The following is a 9,349-nucleotide window of genomic DNA, read 5'->3' as shown; positions in this document are numbered from 1 at the left end:
GGGATCATATTAAAAAAAAAAGTGGATTTGAAAAGCTAAATTGCCCTGTCATCAAAAATTTTGGTCAAAAAAGGAGGCCTAATGTACTAGTATCAGCATATTGCAAATGCCAATTTCAACCCAAAGAAAATTATATTCATATAAGGCACAAGGAGATGTATACAACACCTTCCCCTATAAGGGACTTCTGTTTTGGATGTCAGTAGAATGTGCCTCCAGTCAATCCATAAATACTACACCCCTATTAGGGAGTTATCTAGAAGGAAAGAAACTAAAGCCTACTATCTTTGGGTCACCCCTATGGAATTTTATTTATGGAATTTATAAATATTAGAGGCTTGAAGGGAAGTCACAACTTCATTTTAATAGAGGGAGGGCCAATAAGGATGTGGGTGACAATAGTAGCACAAATAGGAGGCACCAATCTTGGTGCTCAAGGGCAAGGTTTCCTTCAATTCCTAACACCGTTTTGACTAATACACAATTTAATTTTATGGGTAATTTTTCCAATCTACCACAATATTATATACTCAACTCTCCAACAACTCCTTGCATCAGCAAAACACTAGTCTTTCTACTTAAGAATGTTCCTCATGATAACCTAAAAGGTGCAAGAATTATTAACTCAACCATGGAAACATTCATAGATGAGCTCAATAATGAATGTAGTAGAGAAGTGTTACAAAATCTTGTATCATCTAGTATGGAGGTCAATAATAAAAACCATTGATTAGTCTAAAGATAGTCATTTCTGAAACACATATACATTATTAACATAATAACAACTTTACTGAACCCATTACTTGTTTTACTTGTAGGTAGTAGGTCAAAACCACCATAAAATTCTCATTTCCCATTGAATTTTCTACTTATTTTACTTGTAGCTAGTAGGTTAAAACCATAAAATACTCATCTCCCATTGTATTAGCTTCTTTGAAACATCTACCACTATTGAGGAATAGTCACATAACCTTCTTCCACCATTTTTCTCTCATGCATAGTACATGCAATGCTTATGACTTTTTCATATGAATCCTTCCTCCAATGTATAATAGAGCATGGACAACATTATTGAATGGAACATTTACATTACAGTCTTGCAAGAACACATTCCTGAACTTGCAACAGTACTATTCAAAAGTTACAAAACAAAAACATATCCACATGTGTATATCTCATGCAACATTTCAAGATTTAAGACACATTCTCCATTTATGGACAAACACATTATCTCCATTACAAAGGAAATGGGCATAAGCATTATAAGTTTCAAACACATCTTTGGTATGCTCACAATATTATAGAACCTTGATTTCAACACAATATTATTTCTTTAATAAACTTATTCATTGCAAAATTATCATCATGAAATGGTAGAGTGTATAAAAACAAGTTGTTGGATTCTCATAAGCTATACCTACATACTCTAGTCAAAGTATTGCTACCTCTCCTCAAAATCTTACTCTAGTTACTTCTAATAGTGCATGCCTTGTAGCAATCTTTTATTGCATTGATTCCCATGTTATTTTCCTCGTCTCTATTCCAAATCCATAATATGTATGCACTAAGTATGACCATTAAAGAAATTGATGATGAAAACTTTTTTGAGAAATACTTGAGCATGATGTTGTCTCATTCCACTTGTAATCTCTTAGACAATGCATTAGAATTACTCATATTATATCATCTTATGCTAGTTTAGATATAGATACTCATAGGAATACTGATGATAATATGCATATTTCTATACTCTTCTCGATTTATCTCCTCATCTACATGTTCTTCAATTGTAGATGATTAAGATTGTTTGTCCTTATTATCTATTTTTATAAACATCTAGAGTAGGGATTTTCTTCACTCTCTTGTAGCTAGTCTAAGAAAACTGGTTAGGCATTCTCCCCACTATTACTACACATATTGTATAAGACAATTTTGGGTTTTTTATTGTAAGTAGGACCAACGCTTGCTATGTTAAGGGTGATATTATAATTTCATATTTCCAAGTTCTCATTCAAACTACTAAACTTGATCTTTCATGAAAATGCAAATTTCTTTATTGTGTTAACTTCTTTGTAGTCAATGCTAAATATGAACAATTAAATGAGAGAAATTTTAAAATTATTTTGCTAAGCATTTTGTTTAAGTCACTTTAAGACATAAAATTTGGCCAAGTTTTAACTGGATTTTATAGATATGAATATTTGACCTCTTGACTTTGAAAGAATTTGAGCTCTAAAGAATTTTGACTAATACGAGTCCTTGGTGAATTTGATGGTAGAGATCTCTTTCATAAAAAGATTCTTTTTTCCCCTCTTTTGTAAAAATATTCTTCTTTCTCTTGTTTTGTAACCCACATTGAATTTAACCTTTCCACTCTTGTAAATTCATTTTGTTTGTCTGAATCTAGGATTTGTCAACACAAGAAAATATTCTTTATGTGAGTTCATATTATCTATTGCAAGTACATGTGACTTTAGAACATAGGATGGCCAATCTTTAATTATCAAAATTTATCTACTGCCCAAACACTCTCGTTTCTCTAGATTTAGAGAAAAGATTCATACCAACATTTAGATTCATATATCAACTCTTGAAGTGATTTTTTCATGTGTTGCAAGTATAGCTGATTCTAGAATATAGGATAATCCCTGTGTGACCATCTAAACATATTTACTTCTTAGCATCACCATTTCTTTAGCTTCAGAGGAAAGATTAAAATCAACATCTAAATACATGTGGACTACTAAAACATGTGCCTCTGCTAAATCTATGTTTGCTAATATACTGCTCAACTCACTCTTGTTGATATCGGGAACCATAGAAGCCTTAGTACTGAGACTAATCTTCAAAGTTGTCAATGTTGAGCATAGATCTAATCTTCAAATTTGTCAAATTTGAGCATAGGTTGGTGATATATGTTTACATCACTACCCAATTTCGTGAATCGGGTCACTTAATAGATGACAGGTGAATTTGGTGCAATCTAGTTGCTACCTTTAATGACATAATGAATATTGTATCAAGAATGCTATTATGGATAATCACTACTATAGACAATCTATTGGCCACATATATCTAGGTATTTTGGCAACTGACTTTATCCTCTATCATTCCCTTCCTTTGCATATCATTCTCATATTCAACTTGTCAAATCCATGTACATACACCTTCCTTTGCCCCTTCATAGGTAGGGACTAGAGCTATAGGTAGCCCTTCTTATTATTATTTTCTATGATTCTTTATTTGTCATACATTATACAATAATAATAAATGAATAAATAGTGTGTTGTTCATTTCACCTTTCAAGTATTTCATCTTTTATGATTTTACCAATATTGTTAAAGAAACTAAATGCTAATGAAAAATATTTGATTGAAGTAGTAATGGGAGATCACTATGGCCAAAGTTGTTAAACTATAATTTGATCTATTAGTCATGATTAGTACAACTTTATCTATCTTTTCATTTACACTTTTATAAGTAAATCAAAGGAAAACTATCAAAATATTAAAAACAAGTAGTGAATGAATTTAGTTTTCTAGATAAATGAAAAAAAAACCTATTTTCTTTTAGAAAAATATTGTATATTAAATATTATCACTTTTTTATTATTATTTTTTTTAAAGAGAAAATTCATAAAATTTTATAAAATAAATTATAGCTTTCTAATTATTTTATAGAATAAGTTATAAGAAACTCAACACTTAAAATTTTATAAAATATGAATCACAAAATAACTTAACTTATTATGAAATTAAAATTCTATAAATATTTTTATTTTTCTTATAATCAAAATCACAACTTTAAAAAACTTTTCATTCAACATTACAACACAAAGTTACATTTTTAGGGATCCAAGGGTCCAAAGGGGTTTTAGGACATATTAATGGGCCTTATGACTCTTTAGACCTCTTACAACCCCTCACCATACATACATGCATAGTAAGTGGTCATAATGGGTGGTAAGGGATCCTAGGAACCCTTACTATACATCTTACAGGTTTTAAAGGTTGTTAAGTAGTTATAGAATACATTAATGTGTCTAAGGACCCCTTAAGACTCTTTACAACCCATTTGGACCTTTTAGTACTCGTAAGATGTATTAGTAGGGATCCTAAATGATCGTAAGGGGTCTTAGTACACATAAAAGTGTCATAGGACCCCTTTAGAACCTTTAAGTTACCTATGATATATTTTTAGGGATCTAAAAGGTTGTACGGGGTTTTAGAACATATTAATGTGGCCTAATACCTCTTAATACCCCTCATCACACACAAATGTATGGAAAGGTTTGGTAAGGGAACCCCTTACAATACATCTTACAGTTTTTAAATGTTTTGAAGGGGTCCTAGGACACATTAATATGTCAAAGTATCCCTTTAGAGCCCTTAGAACCATTTAGGATCTACAAGATGTATTAGTCAAAGTCCTAAAGGGTCTTATGGGGTCATAAGAGGTCTTATAGCACATTAATGTATCCTAGGAACCTTTACCATATTGATGCAAAGGCATTTGAGGTTTTTGAAGATTCTGGCATTTTCTGTGGAAGGCTAGAGATGCCTGGTCATCTTTGTGGTGTTTCTTAGTTGGAGGCTCACTTGAATGGGCTCAGTGGAGAATCTTGGTGCTCAGTCGAGGAATAGGTATGCTTGATATTCATTGGGTTTATCGTGTTGGTCAAGGAGCTTGGTCACTAAAGGAGCTTGAAATACATTGTGTTTCTCAACATGCTCTACGATTCTTAGCATGTGTTGGTTGTTTGACATCTGAGGAACTTGAAAATGCTTGTGGGAGCTCGGTCATGGTTGATGATTTTGTTGACACTCAGAAATTTGGGCTTGACAAATGGAGTTCTTGTGGATTTGATCAATTGACTTGGAAAATTTAATGTGTGAGGAGTGTGACCATGACATGAAGTGATTGTTCAAGTTTGTTTGGATCTATTTGGGTCTTGATTGTTTGTCCTATGTGTATTTAATGTATAATCCTTCAAAGGAATTTGGTATTTAATATCTAGTGTAGGCCAACTTGTGGCTCAACTATGTATTTAATGTAAGGGTTTATGTAATTTGTAACTTTCTAGGGTGACTTGTGGCTTAATTAGGTATAAGTAGGGGGTCTTATGGAGTCGAGAGTTATTATTCATCTAGCATGGAGAAGAGGAGTAGTTGAGAGGAGTGAGGTAAAGCAAAGCTAGTAGTTGTGGCTTGGGAAACAAGGGGATTTCTTTGTGGCTTACAAGCACAAGTTTAGATCTTGTTGGCGGTTTCCATTAGAGTGTGGTTGTGTTATAATTCTAGACTAGCTAGGGTTTGGGTTGTATCTTGAGGTATCTAGTTGAACGATTACTTGCTTTGTATTTGGTTGTAATCGGGAAGGCCTTACAACCCAGTACATTACTTGTAATCAGTCGACATTTTATGAATAAAGAATTGAGTTTGGTATTAGATCTTGTATCTTGTGTTGTTTTTTTTGAAGTTAATTGTTGGGAACTGGATCAACTCCATTGGGGGTTCATTTGGTTCTACACTACATTAGGTGGTATCAAAGCTTAAGTTTTCTTGATTGTGTAGATAGATTACCGAACTTGAAGCAGTTTTTAACAGCACTAGGGGTGAAGATTATTAGAAAAGAGATTGATCTTGTGGTGGATTATTCTTTTTGGAGTCTTAGATATCTTTTTTGTGAGGTGGAAGGTTGTGGTTCCTAATTACAATTGTAGAGGACTTGCAAATGGATCAATGGTTGCAAAGATGGAAGGTTGATAAATCTACTTGGTGGTTGTTAAAAGTGTGGATTTTTCCCATGAGGTTTGTGAAGATCTTGGAAGATGCCTCTAAGAAGATTTGATTCTGAGATGATTGTAGATCTCTGTGTTGTGGTTGAGATGAAGATTTCAAAGACATTTTCTCAGTTTGATGTTTCTTTATCCGATCAAGTTAAGGAAAGGATAGTTGAGTTTCACATAGATTTATGGAGTTGGAGTCTACCAATCCATAAGTGATTTATCTAGACGGTTAGGAGACTTGTTCAAGAGAGAAGAGGGCATAGCCAGGTTGAGGCGGAGGTTGGTTTTGTTGACCAGTTTGTGGTGTTTGATACAAAACTGATAGGGCAACTTCTAGTTGTTGAAGAGGTTCCTAATCTTGTTGATTCTAGGATGGAGATTGGTTTTCATGATCAATTGGTTAATTCTGACACAAGAATTGCAAAGAACTTGTTTGTGGATGATCAACTTGTTGTGGGTGATGATTTGTATCATAGTATTGGGAGTTTGGCATGTGTTGTGGATCTACATGTTGTTGTTGCGGATGTGAAGTTTGATGCTCTTTTAGTTGAGATAGATTGTTGTGATATGTTGCAACCCCTATTTGCAGATTGCTTTGTTACTTAGTTTATTTATTTGGGTAAATATGTTGATTGGTTGTTTATAGACTTGCAAAGGAGGAGTTGGTTGATGGACTTGTTCATCTTCTTGGCATTATAGATTGGCAAGCCTTAGGTGAAGATGAAATGGAAGTCTTATTTTCTTGAAGGAACAAAGTGTGGGATACACTTTTCTTTGTACCCCAGGATTTTGATGTAGGGGCATCTAAGGTTTTTCTATCGAAGACTGGAGATGCCCAATCATCTTTGTGGTGCTTCTCAGTTAGACGCTTAACTAAATGGGCTTAGTGGAGAAGATTGTTGCTCAGTTGAGGAAGAGGTATGCTTAGGCATCATTGATTTTTTGTGTTGGCCGAGGAGCTCAACATACACTGTGTTGCTCGAAAATCTTTGTAGTGCTTGACATGTGTTGGTTTTTCAACATCTGAGGAACTCAACAATTCTTGTGGGAGCTCAGTCCTGCTTGATGAATTTGTTGATTCTCAATAGTTTGGGCTTGTCGAATGGAGTTCTTGTGGATTTGATCAATCAACTTGGTGCATTTAATGCATAAGGGGTATGATCATAACATTGAGTGATCGTAGAAGATTGTGTGGATTGATTTGGGTCTTGGTTGTTTATCATGTGTATATTCAATCGGTGTTGTAAGCCTTCTAAGTCATTTAGTATTTAATATCTATTTTAGGTTGACTTATATTTAATATTCATCCAACGTAGAGGAGAGGAGTAGCGGAGAAGAGCCAAGTGCAGCAAAGATAGTAGTTGTGGCTTGGGAATAAAGGGATTGTTTGGTGGCATGCGAGCACAAGTTTAGATCTCGTTGGGGGTGACTACCAAAGTTTTGTTGTGTTACAGGTCTGTAATAGCTAAGGTTTGGGTTGGATCTTGATGGATCTTGCAAAACTATTACTTTCTTTGTATTTGGTTGTAACCGAGAAGACCTTATAGCTCGATGCATTGCATGTAATTAGTTGTTTTATGAATAAAGAATTGAGCTTGGTATTAGATCATGTATCTTGTGTTGTGATTCCATAGTGTCAGGTTGTAGGGCAAATATTTCAATAGTCTCAAGTTGTGGGGCAGAGATGGTTTCCCTACTTTTAGTGATTACAATACTCATTATGAAACATTTAGGGAGTCCATGCAATCCTTGCTTATGTTACCTACTTTCTTGGCTTCATAGAACCAAGAGTTGCTCACCATGGATTTGTCATTCTTGCACACAACTTTGAGCTTGTTGTAGGCTTTGTTATAGAAGATTATATACAGGCACTCTTGGCTTAAATGCTCATAGTTTTAAATTTAATTTCAGGTATTTGGATAATCTCGAGTGTCACAATGATAACATGCTTTCATTTTTGCCAATTTTTTCTAATAAATTTGAATTTTTTCATTACTATTTTTTTCAATAGCCAATAGAAAAAAGCAGATAACTTTCTTTTTCAAGATTTAAAACTTACATCTAAATTTATCAACTATAGAAAAGCCTATATGCTTGAAAAAAGATTATTGAAGTGCTATTTGCTAGATTAATTAGTCTACTGCATCGAACAAATGCAATAGTATCCTACTATGGTGAAGAACTAATAATTGATTGTATTACAAATGTACAATATTACTGATTGCAAAATATTGAAATACTAATCTAGATAGTCTAAAGTAAAATGGGAAAAATCAATAAAGTAATTATTATAAAGAAAAGATAAATATAGATGTATATAACAAGAATTTGGAAATTATATTTCTAAATCTCATGAATTATTGAATTGGAAGTTATTGAAAAAGTTTCAATTTATTTCTAAGTTATAAAAAAATTGAAGGTTGCAATTGATCACAAATATTTTCACCACTAATATTATCATGAATATATTCATATTGTAATCAAGAACCCAAGTCATTTATTGAGTCAATATCAATATGAGAAATATATTTAAACTACTTTTCGAACATAAAAAAATGAATGCTCTGATTCAAATGTCTTCCATAACATGTATAAATAGAATTTACAAAAGATATTTTGAACTACGTGTTATATAAGAATATAAAGTCACAATTAGGCAAGAGCCTATAATACAACATAAATTGTGAGCCTCTTATTTAGAAGATCTTGAGTTTGAATCTACTTGAGCTTAATAAGTTGTAATAATAATTAATCTTTGGCATTTGTTGATTATAAGAGTTTTTTCCTAAAGTAGCCAGTTTTTAGTGGATTAGACTCAAGAAAACATTGTAAGAAAAATTAAGAAAATTTATGTTGTAATTGAGATTAGAAATAAAAGTAATTTTCAAATGTATAATGAGTTTCTAAGGTTTGCCATTGTCATTGGAAAGCTACTAGAGGAACATGGGTTGGCTGCAATAGAATGTGATTGATGTCAAAATTCTCCATATTCAAATATGTCTTTGAAATTTGTGATAATAAAATATTTTCCCATATCCAAATATATCTTTAAGAATATGTTGTAATAAAATATTTACAAATTCTTCATGCTGAAAATTGAGAAAATAAAATTCGAAAAACAAAAATATAACAATAACAAACAGAAAAATAGATCACGTGCTCTAAAATTACTTTAATTTGAGAAAGCACATTTCAAACAAAATCTGAAGCAAACACTACGTTGCAGTGTCATGTCTAGAAGTAAACTAGAGCTTTAACAACCCCCGTATTCTCTGAGCCATTTCTAAATCTACCCAAAGGCAAATAGATTGTTTGTTGGAAATGGAGAATAATATTGGAAGTAAAAAAATATGTTAACGTTAGAACAGTATGTATTTCCCCGAAATAGGGAGAGCGTGAAAGAAAAAAATGAATTTACAGAAATGGGCAAAATCATAGGCAGAGAATAAGAAGACATAATGTAGTCAAAATAAGAGTATAAAACAAATCAAAATTAGTTAAAAATGAGAAATAATCATTTTACAGTGTACACCATGTCTGCAATAGAAAAAAACTGTCACA

Source organism: Cupressus sempervirens, chromosome 4 (genome assembly GCF_028749045.1).
Source record: "Cupressus sempervirens isolate cs-2001-9-10 chromosome 4, ASM2874904v1, whole genome shotgun sequence".
Lineage (NCBI taxonomy): Eukaryota > Viridiplantae > Streptophyta > Pinopsida > Cupressales > Cupressaceae > Cupressus > Cupressus sempervirens.
The sequence above is the reverse complement of the archived record's forward strand: the minus strand, read 5'-3'. Positions refer to the sequence as shown.